Source organism: Toxorhynchites rutilus, chromosome 1, assembly GCF_029784135.1.
Source record: "Toxorhynchites rutilus septentrionalis strain SRP chromosome 1, ASM2978413v1, whole genome shotgun sequence".
NCBI classification, from domain to species: domain Eukaryota; kingdom Metazoa; phylum Arthropoda; class Insecta; order Diptera; family Culicidae; genus Toxorhynchites; species Toxorhynchites rutilus.
The window spans coordinates 190329695-190342121 of record NC_073744.1 but is presented as its reverse complement, the minus strand read 5'-3'; the positions used below and the strand labels follow the sequence as shown (position 1 = coordinate 190342121).

At 35.1% G+C, this 12427-nt stretch overlaps 1 protein-coding gene across 4 annotated transcripts in view; it reads left to right on the top strand.

Annotated features, from left to right (window-relative positions):
• The window catches only part of LOC129762074 (octopamine receptor Oamb), a 336413-nt gene that overhangs the window by 271052 nt on the left and 52934 nt on the right, over positions 1-12427 (top strand). The gene's annotated exons all lie outside the window — the stretch shown is intronic.

Genomic DNA, 12427 nt, shown 5'->3' with positions numbered 1-12427 from the left:
AAGAAAAATACATGCAAAAAAAAACGAATAAAAAAATTTTTTTTTTCAATTATATATAGTGAAAAGAAATCAGAAACTGTATTTATATCCGAGCTGTATATACATTTAGCGGAAAAATAGCGTAAAGAAGTAAAAAATTCAAATTTGTGGACTCACACAATTTTTGCTAAGCAATTCAATAGCAAATCCATCTAACCTTATCAACCAACTTTGATTTGCTCTCTAAAATGTTTCTGTAAGATCTTTCAATACAGAGCAGAGCAATACAGAGAAAACATTACAACTAACTCCAATGTGTGCAAGATCACATAAAACTTTGTAAAACACAACCTGGTTTTGGATCATTTTTGATGCAAAAAAAATTGTAACAAATTTTTCGTTTCGTCGAAGAAACAATTTATTGGAGTTTTTCCATTTGCGGTGCGATAATTATAACAATGAAGAGTTTTTATATGACAATTATACGACTTTGCTAAAAAGTAATTGTGAGTTGTAGAAAAAAAAAATGCGGAGAACTACTAGAACTGCTGCTGCTAGAACTATACAACCTCAAACTTTGAGTTAGATTTATTCGAAACTGAACACCGACGATATTAAAGCAGGCTTATCAATATTTTTCTTATATTGACGTGGGGCTACGTCTAACCGGAATATATGGGGGTAAAAAATGAAAACCTAAACACAAGACATGCAGGAAAAAATGAAAGATTTCGAATGCTTATAACTCGAACATTTCTTACTGGATCGGAAAGATGTTTGCATCAATTGATAGGGAATATTTCTACGCATCTATCGCAACTTACAAAATGTCATTTTTCATTAGATAAACAATTGAATAACTGTAAAATATTAAACGTTATTTAAAAGCCCTAACTGCCTCGTTTTGATTGGCCCGATTTACGGTTCCCCTAACACAGCCATCAAAACCAAGCAGCCTTGGAGAAATCGGCATTGCAAATACATGAAAGTAGGGGGACTTTTGTTCTCACCGAAAAATGTTCCCTCACACAGACTTCAAAACCAAGCAGCGATGGAGGAATCGCCATTGCAAACACATGAAAGTAGTGGGAGCTTTTGTTCCCACCGAAATGTGTTCCCTAACAGAGGTTTCTAAACCAAGGTGCCTGGAGGAAATCGGCATTTCAAATTCATGCAAGTTGGGGGTATTTTTGTTCCGATTGAAATGTGTTTCCCTAACACAGACTTCAAATCCATGGAGCTTGGGGAAATTGGAATTGCAGATACATGTGAGTCAGGGGTATTGAATTCAATTGAATTTGGAAACTGTTTCATTCAATCAAGAATATAATCAATACAAACGAATGATTGCTAAGCCAAGGTAGTCCCACGTCAACCTTGCGGTTGTATCATAGATATAACCCACCCCTTTTTTTAATTTGCTTAGTTGGCAACAAAACGTTTGAAAAAAAAATTTCTTCCCTATAAATAGAATGTTTTTTTTTTATCCCATTCATTTATTTATTTAGGCTCATTAGCGTTTTAGCTGTAATAGAGCCGAATTTTAATCGTGTACATGTCACATGTTTTTGTTGTATCTATAAATAGCACATTACACATATGCTATTTTAGGCGTAAAAGTATTTCTTCTATACCATTACATATGGTACATTACACAGTTGCCATTTAGGCGTAAGAGTATTGCTGCTGTTCTTCATCAAAACACAATCTCACTCAAAAAAATTGGGTGGTTCTAAAGTTATGAAACAAAGTGTACAAACTAGGAAAAGTTCTACACTTCCATTGACCGACTTCCAGCCCCATTACGCTACTGACTGCGGTGAGCAGGGTTGCCAACTATAATTTTCAAAAATCAGGAAGAATGCAAATAAAAAGCAGTAAGAAATCAGGATAGCTCATATTGGGTTGTCCGGAAAGTTCTCAATTCCCCCCTTTACGGAAATTAATCCCAGTGCTTCACCCCTAAGTCTGTAGCATATCAGTACTGTAATGTAAGAATACAAACGTTTTTCAAGTTATATTCACAACAAATTTGATTTTATATTTGTATATGATTACAAAAAAAAGTTTATAGGGTTTGGCAAGTCAGTATGGCGCCTGAACGATTTCCGCCAAAATCGTAATTTTTCGCTGTCGCTGTCGATAAGCACATCTCATGTCTCCGATATCCACTCTGTTACGGTGTTTTGTTCCCATCAGCAGCATTGTAGGAAATCCAGATTCACAAAAATTCTACGCAAAGGACAACAACACTCGTAACGCTTATTCCGCATATCAGGATAAGAATCGATCATTCGTAAATCGATGAGTTTGTTCTGAAATTGATCCGAATTTTTTTGTCACTGCCAGTCGGAAGGCATTTTAAACCATGTCCTAATTTGTTCTTTGATATAAGCAAAATATGTTCCAAGTTTAACTTGTTGTAAAAAGTCTTGATAAATGCTGTACAATTTCCCTTTTTATGGTCTACTGTACTGTTTCGTCGTCTGTTCCATCGTCATTCACTGACGAAAGTCTTTCAAACATTGCGAAGTTGTTCAATTGAACATAACTTTTCAGATTTGGAAAATACTTGCTGAGGATCGCAAATTTTAGCGTATCCAATAAAGTTTTTGTGACATTTTTTGCCAATTATTGTCATCTTCAAAGCGAAGTAAATTTGCAATATTCCCTTACACCTTTTGATGACCAAATTGCCCACTAGGGGGGAATTCCCCACTGGTTGAAGATCACTGTTTTAAAAAAAAAATCTTACTCTAAATTTTAATTTAATATTAAAAATTTTGAAATTTCAGAACACACCCCCTTTTGAATATTTTTGTTGAAAACCCCTTCCAATTCAACAAAGTTTGACGTACAGTGGCGCTGTGGTAAACTCACCAAAATGAAGATATGAATTTGTGGAAATTTATGAAACTTCAATACTCTGCTAATCGGCCACCTCCGGGATTCCTGTCGATGACTAGACGTTCCCAATCGTTTCAGGACACCATAAGGTAAATTATTTTGGTTTGTCCAGTCGAAAATATGATCATGGTTTGTGCACTTTTTTAAATGCTCTAATTCAGCGCTCCTGTGTCAAATAAGGTATTCGAATGTTTTAAAACATATAAACAAAATTGTCTTTTCCATGATTTACAGTAGTTTTATAGTATTATTTTCATGGAATCACATGTTCTAAAGGATTATAAAAAACACCTCCTATTTGTGTCAATTCGCCCCTCATTCGAGCTAACTTTTAATCGATCACCAGATGATTATTTGGCACACACCATTTGTATCAGATTTACATAGCAAAAACATTAAATTAACGCATTTTGATACACTCAATTCTGATCATGAGTTGTCCAATTCAATAATGTTGTTTTGTCCACATAATTTCTATGGCAACCGCTTGGCGCGCTGCAGTTTGTTTATTGTGTTCCTCGCGTATAGCAGAAATAAAGTTTCTCTATGTTGATTGTGTTGAGGGGACACTTTTAAAATGCCCAAGAAAAGGCAATATTCTGAAGAAAGCCAAGATCATTTACCCTACATAGGATTTTCATCACGAGAGCCATGATATAAACAAATAAACATATCCTGACAAACCCGTGCCTACTGTCTATACAGACGAACTTAATTTAGTAGGATTTAGAACATTTTTACTCATAACATATCAGAAGTTCGAATGTCCGTATTTTTCCATGTTCAACCCAAAGTCTTTTTGAAGTCAGTTCTGACGTGAGTTTCATTATCCATTACACAGCAACTGTATTTGGTCAAAAGCTCTGCCTAGATCCTACTTTTCGTTTACATCACCATCTGAACCGCTTGGATTTCGTTTGAAATTGGCTTTACTGCCCGACCCGTTTATATAAAAGAATTTATATAAAATTCGAGTAAATTCTGTGAAGCAAAAGAACAACGACAGATCTTTGAAGCTGTAGTCAAAATTTCGTATCCGCAAATCGACAATAGAGATAGATTATTACTCTAAAATTGATCAGATCCATCACAGAGACACTACGCATATATAGTTTACCTTAGCTCAAGTTTATCTAAAATAAGAGATAGACCGTTTGAGAAGCGTAAATCGGCGTAACATCTCATCCGAACGATTGATCGTTGGTGCGAGCAAACCCTGTATTCATACAAATTTTCCGTGGTAAATCCCACAAACGCTGCCCCGTTTATGAGAAGGTTAAACCGAACGATATGGAACCTTATCGTACGCAGCATCCAGACGACCACGGACGGACCGCGCCGGTAGGGGTTACACTATCTGCTTCTGAAAGTTGTTAACACTCCTCCGAGCAGTCGTCGGTGGTCAGCCCGGTATCCACCCAGTCCATGGCCACGGTATGGCTTAACGGAAGCAACATAGGAACGGTCACGACGACGATGATGATGATGATGATGATGATGATATGACCAGTGTAAACTCGCATTTATTATCGGTGTTCGGTCGGTCGGCATCGTCTCGTCTCCGATGCAAGCATTTTATCTCCGTCCGTTCAGAGGAATGGAGATCCGGTCAGTCGTTTGATAAATACGATGACTCTTGCGAAAATCGAATCCGACCCGTTCAACGGTATTACTCTCAGCCGTTTATGCGATTTTTAGATTTCAATCAAAGCTGTCATCTTCCAATGAATATTCTGATTTCCGTCAGATCTGGTATTCGCCCTGAATACCGTTCTGAATCATATTTCGGACGCTTAAGGCATTTGATGCAAAAAACAGGTCTAAACTTTATGCAAAGGTATTATTTGGTTGATATTTTTAATAAATTAGTTCAATATGCTTTTAAGCATTCTACTTTGTTACCTATTTGATTGAAAACATAAAAACAATCATCGAATAAAATATTTTTGAAATGAAGCGAATAAAAATCAAACTTCGGACACTAAATCAAATTTCGGACAGATTGAATTCAAATTCCGGACACTTTATTTTGTAATTTTTTGAACGAAAATTACATTACACTTGATTATATTTTATAGTCAACTGCGAAACACTTACCAAGCAATCTCAGTAAACTGTTAACGACGATGAGAACAGATGAAACATGGGAGAAATTTAAATATTGATGAACGGGTAAATTCTACGTGCTCACACCAAGGCGCCTCTATATTAACCAGGTTAAACAATTATATGAAATGCGCCTTCACCCATATTGGAATTGCTGTCGGTATTGTTTACAAACAGCTACGACGCTTATTCGAACGATGCCTACTATGTTCGGCTTTCGCGAATTTGTGTGAGAAAGAAGGGATGATTGTGTAGAATTTTATTCTCATCCAGTTCATCCACTACTCTCGCATGTGAAAATGAAAAAAATGGCGTATCCTAGGAATAACAAAACAAACAACCCCCGCTCCACAAACCGTAATCCCCTCCTCATTGAAGTGATGATGTTGCTTCACCTGTTATACATTTATATAAGCGCCTTGGCTCACACTAAGCAAACGTCAAACATAAACGATAGTGAGTGTTGATAGATTTTTGCCGATTATGTTATAATACAAATATAGTTCTCATCAGAGAAGAGAAGTGGAACATGAGAGAAAAAAGTGGCAACGATTTGTGGCAAGAAAATGTAAACAGTGAAAAAATTGACAGATGGTTTACGCTCTAAAAAATGAACATAATGTTAGGATGTCTCTAAAACGGTGGGAGACGTCATATATAAGGTGGGTTGTTCGTATACAATGTTATTAATGTTAGCATCATCATGATAAACACGTCGAATGGGATAGAAATTACGAACTGAAAATTGAATAAAATATGTATGTATAGACGCTGAAAGTGATGTGGACAAATATTATAATGCATTTTTATCGGTTTATGTATAATGTCGTTAATATTTGCATTATCAAAATGAACCCATATGTATTGTAATCATAACTTGCTGTGCTATTCATAACAACCTTTATGATCGTATTCCACCAAATGTGTAATTTACGAATGAAGCTTCGCCATAGAAACTGGACATTGAATAAAAAAAATTAAAATGTGACAAGAGCATCAGTTGAAATATTTTAAATTTTTTTTATTCTCGCCGAAATAAATTGAATGATACAATAATTATACGACTAGGTAAAGTATGTACGCTTAAAAACCAACATAAAAATATGATTTCTGAATAAATTTATTTTTTTTCAATACCCTCTGTTGGTATTGTATCTAGAATTTACAAGGTAATGAAAAGTTAACATCAATTAGTTTCTATTAATCAGCTTTTTAGTTGCCGGGGAAATTAACACCAAACTATATTTTTTTAGTGTTATATATATTCCATTCTCAGATTTTCGTGTAAATTAGTAGTTTTGTTCCTTATCGCAAAATGTTAGATCCCATTCCATTTTAGGGTGGTTCGAAAAACCTAGTTTTTCCCCTTTTTTCAAAAATAACTTTCTTCAAAAACTCATATCTTTTGAACTATTAAACCGATTCAGATGATCAATATATCAAATTGGCCAGTTAGCTAGTATTTTAAAAAAAAAATACTATACTTGCAAGAAAAAATAATTTTGTTTCCTTAATTATTGATCGTATTTGTTTTTTATAGTTTTCATTGTCCAAGGGCGCAATATTTTTTGATATTTTTTCTCGAAAGCTGAGGATTTTTTATATAATATCCAAAATGTGTTCTTCTTCGTTTTTAAATTATGATTTTTCAAATTTAACCGAAATAAATCATTTTTCTCCTTTTTTCCAAAAATTTCGTTTTTCAAAAATTCATGTCTCATAAAACTGATCTACTGAACCGATTCAGATAATCGACATAGTTAAATGAAGTCAATAATTTCACATTTGCAAAAAGGGGAATTCTATACGCATATAAATAGTCTTATCGCATAGGATGATCGTACGAAGCATAAAAACATGTTAACTTTGAAAAATCATAACTTAAAAACGAAAAAGAACACACCTCTGATTTTTTACTGTGTTAAGTGAAGGTTTCTCGAAAAAAATATAAAAAATATAGCGCCCTTGGTCCCGAAACCATGTAAACTATAAAAAAACAAATACGATTATTAATCACGAAAACATAATTAATTTTTTTCGCAAGTGCATTATTTTTCGTAAAAATTCTAGCTCATTGGCTTTAATTTGATAAATCGATCATCTCGGTTAAAATTATAACTCAAAAAAGAAAAAAGAACACATCTGATTCTGAGTAAAAAAAGTAAATGTGTAAAAAATCCTCAGTTTTCAAAAAAAAAAAATATAGAAAATTATAGCGCCGTTGGTGCCGAAACCATGTGAACTATAAAAAATGGATACAATTAATAATTACGAAAACAAAATTCAAATTTCTTGCAAGTTTGATAAAAGACTAGCTAATTAACTTCAATTTGATGTGTCGATCATGTGAATCGGCCTAGCGGTTCGAATGTTATGACTTTTTAATAAAAGTAATTTTTGGGAAAAGTGAAAAAAATCGAATCACCCAAAAAAAATGCAGGTTCAATGTTTTACCATAACGAAAACAAGCTACCAATTTTCACGAAAATACGAAAACCACTATATCAGTTTGGCATGGAATGGCTGAAGTAATATTGCAATAGTTCAAAAATTTCAAAGTTGGCGTTTTTCTTGTTGTTTTTCATGTCTTTTAGTGCGGCCATAATAATAATTAGGAGTACTGCATTTGGATTGATGCTAGAAAATAAAAGTATCATCAACTTTCTTGAATAGTGGATGTGATATAATTCACTTTATATTTGTATATATATTTCTAAAATATATGTCAAACAAACTGCAAAACTAATTTGAGTAAAAAATCCTCAGTTTTCAAGAAAAAAAATGGAAAATTATAACCGAAACCATGTAAACATTAAAAAATGGGTACAATCAATAATTACGAAAACAAAATTCAAATTTCTTGCAAGCTTGATATTTTTCCAAAAATGACTAGCTAATTAACTTCAATTTGATGTGTCGATCATCTGAAGCGGCTTAGCGGTTCGAAAGTTATGAGTTTTTGATGAAAGTCATTTCTGGGAAAAGTGAAAAAAATGGAATCACCAAAAAAAAAATAATACAGTTTCAATGTTTTACCATAACGATAACAAGCTACCAATTTTCACGAAAATCTGAAAATCACTATATCAGTTTGGCATGGAATGGCTGAAGTAATACAGGTCGGACTCGATTACGAGGGTCACTATTTATATTTCGGGAATTGGCAACACTGATGTCATGTGAGTCCATCTGACGGTTCCATCGTAAAGTTTTACATTTTTGACGATATACGTACTCAGAACATTTAGTCATACGGACGCTATTTGTTTATTTTATATTTAGTTGAAAGTTTGGTCTCGGCAAAAAAAATGGAACTGAATCGTGAACATTTTCGTGCGATGATTTTTTACGACTTTCGACGTGGATTATCACAACAAGAGTGTGTCAATCAACTTAATTTGACTTTTGGCGATGAAGCTCCATCAAAAACCACTGTGTATCGCTGGTATAGTGAATTCAATCGTGGTCGTAGTTCGCTGTCCGACGAGTTTCGTGAAGGTCGTCCAAAATCGACGGTAGTCCCAGAAAACATCGATGCTGTGCACGAAATGATTAAGCAAGATCGTCATGTAACCTATTGTGAGATTGAGGCATCCCTAAGCATTAGTTCCACCAGCATATATGCGATTTTACATGAACACTTAGTTGTGCGAAAATTATGTTCACGTTGGATCCCACATAATTTGACAATCGCTCAAAAAAAAGGCTCGTGTCGATTGGAATAAATGCTTTGAAAAATGGTTTAAGCGCATGCAAAAGCGTATCGATCATCGTGGCGAGTACTTTGAAAAACAATAAAAATATATTCGCAGCTTAACTATTTGTTTTTGTTCCTATTCCCGAAATATAAATAGTGACCCTCGTATTCGGAGTATTTTATTTTTGATTTTCGGAAATTTTGAATAATTTGTATAATAATTCCATATTGAATAGCTAATATGGGTATCAAAAAAAAAAGGGCCTGACTAGTAGAATGCAGTTATTTATGCAAAATGGGAATCCAAGATGGCGGTCACTACAAAATGGTGGATTACATATTTTCTCAGAACCCCATCAATATGGGTATCTGATGAAAGGGCTTGACTAGTAGAATACAGTTATTTATGAAAAATGCAAATCTAAGATGGTGGCCACTACAAAATGGCGGATTACCTATTTTTCCAAAACCCCATCAATATGGGTATAAAATAAATACGATCAGATAACGGCTTATATTGTTCTTTCGATTAGTAATCTATGTCTGCGAAATAACCAGTCCGTTTTCATTTCAATTTAATTTGCTTACTGGTTTGTTGATGAATAATGTAAATACCGTAATATAATTATTATCAATTAGATAACCCGTTCCGCTCAAACCTTTGTAGGGGAATGAGTTGGGACCATCATCATTTGAAAAAAAAAAGGCTTGACTAGTAGAAAACAGTTATTTATGAAAAATGCCCAAAAATGTATCAAAAGAAAGTTCTCGACTAGTAGAACATAGCAGATAATGAAAAATCCAATTTCAAGATGGCCGCAGTCCCCAAACAACTAATTACTGTTTGAATGATTTCATTCAGCTTGACCTGTTTCTATGTATGTTCGAGTGTTTGTTGGGTTCTCCTACATTAATAGAAAATTGACCCCGTTCCTGTTGAATAATTGATCTGAAATTTGGAACATACATTTAATTCTACTGTCATTATAAAACTGCGTATTCCATGATCTTGAAAAATTCAATTTGGCCGCCGCAATAATAAAGCAAAGGTAATCATGAATTTTTAATAACCATCTCAAAAAAATATTTAAAAAAACATTCCTTTTTTAATTTCTTAATTTTTCTTAATTTTTTGATAAAATTGCACTGAATAGTTAAAAAAGAGCAATTTTAATATTTGAATAAACTTATGTAATTATAAACATGTTTATATAAACCTTCCCATCTTATCATTCTTCATTAAAGACCTTGCGTCAAGACAGCTAGAAATCCATACACTCTCAAATCAAGTGTGCCTGAAAAAAATATATTCTTCACGTAAACAAGTGATGAAAATGTGGACACTTTTTAGTGAGTGAATTGTATGGAGTTCCACTGCTGTGTTTTTATTGTGTCGATGTTGATGGAGTTCCTTAATGTGGCTTTTCTCGGAATATCTGGTTGTGAAGAAGATCCACAACATACGCAGTGTTGCCAATATTTGTGGAATTTACGAATTTTGACGTTTGAAGGTTAAAGGGGACATTATCGAATACGATTCTTTCGAGTGATGTAATCATGAACCAAATTCGAATGTCCTCGAAGACCCGGGTTCTTCTTAAATTGTGTGATGGGTCGAAAAGTTCGATTCTTAAGTTGTAGAAAAAAAAATTAAACGTAATTTGGTAAGCATTATCCACTCATTTCCGATATCAGTTTACCCTTAACAGGGGGTGGGTATGCTATCTGGTAATAATTTGCAACCAATCTGATTGCGCTTGTGGCAGTTTTATGGCCAAACGATAAATAAGCGCACTATAGTGTGTGGATTAAGAGCATATTCTGAATTGCATTCAACTCGAGTCGAGTGGTGGTAGCGATGGTTGGGGTTGTGCCCGAAAGAGAACACCATCGCCTTTTTTCATTAAATCAAATTTATTTCATTTACCAACTTTCCAGCCCTCCCGGGCACTTCGGGAAAACCGAGCTCGCACGCACGCAAACTTTGTAGCAGCTGTTTGCTGCTGACTCAACCGGTCGGTCTGTCGGTGGTCTAAAGGGGGAGGGGCAGGAGCTAGGACTACGGGCGGCGATGGTGGGTGACTACCAACCGAATTGCTTCTAATGAATCTCCATTGAAATTCAACCCAATTTATATTCAGTTCATGTCGGTTACCGAGCGGTTGGTTGCTCGAAGACGGGTTGGAAACAAACACACATACAGACGAAGACACACAGACACACACAGAAACACATTTTTATCTCCCGAAGGGATCTTTTCCATGATATCCGTTGAGGCTGAGAATGACGTCGTTTGAATGAGGCACCAGTGATGAGGGGGTGGGGGCCCCAGAATGGTTTACAGACTTCTCCGCTTCCAAGCGGAGCCGAGGGTTGGGGATATTTTATTGTAGCTTTTCCGGGTAAAAACAATCTACATTAATCGACAGGAAAAGTGACAGTTGGGTATGATACTTTATTGGAAGTTCAATAAACGTTCCGTTTCCCTAGCTCGGGCGGCTCGATTCCCAAACCGAATAACCATTAGCTTTAAACTCATCGCTTTCACTATACACAAACACTTTTCTGACAGTAGCGAAACAGATGTCATTCACTCACTCACAACAACGCAAGATGGTGGAAAAAATTAAGATTGCATTTTTGATTGGCTTGTGGTAATTATCATAACTATTTTAAACTCCTACTTTTAGTGTGTTTTTGGAATGCGATTCCCATTTGAAGAAGCCTCTCCCTTTCATTTTCTTGCTTGCATTCTTCATCTCTTTCTCTCCCTCCCAGATTTCCGAATTGAATTTAGATATTATCTTTCTGCTTGAATAAATCTGCTAGTAATTAAGTTAAGCACGACGAAAGCAGCACGCGGCAGCTCGATGTTGACCGAGAATGCAACCCAACAGAGCCCAGAGTATCAACATCGGGCATGCTGTCAGCCTTTTGTCGGGTTTCCATCGCCCTGATTCGCCTCGGCGTTCATCAATTTCTGCTGTTTGTCCTTGTGACTGTGTGAATTCATTCCTCGAAAGTGAACTATTTTCTCTTACTTGATAATAATTAGTTTGAATATAAAATCGAACATATTTTGTACATACATTTTAAGGCGTTATCTCGAATCGTAGTTCGTTACACTCCCTGTCATCTCGTAAGAAGCCAAATCGGTGCTTAGCACCGATATAGCCTCCATTGAACCTCATCATGATAATCCGAAGTATTTGAAGTGCACACTGAGTGGTTCCCAATTCCATACTCCGAAACTCGTGTCACACCGAAAGTGACAACCGATTGCTTGTCATCAACCCGTCCTTCTCCACCAGTAGCAACTTTGGCAATACTTTTGCTGGGGAAATATGTTTCGTAACATTGTTGACGTTATTCCATTTTCTTTTTTTTTAATTCTTCAACTTTTTATGTTTGTTTATGAATATATAGAGTTGATATTGGAATGTTTGCTCCCTTTTTGCTCTTTTCTTGTTTAAGTTTTTTGTCTCTTGTCTTTTCTACATTGTACTTCATTTCTTATTATGACAAAATTTCATCCTCCTGTATTTGTATAGTGAGAGTTTCAAGTTGAATCATTGCGGAATGCTGTTACATAAGTTTGTATGATATAATTGAGTATGAAAGGTTGTAAGAAGCCAAACCCTTTACAGTTTTGACCGAAGTTTAATTGAATGAAGAAGTTTGTATCGAAAGTCAGTCAGTTCCAATCGTATAAGTGTGTTTTGTATATGAAAAATGATA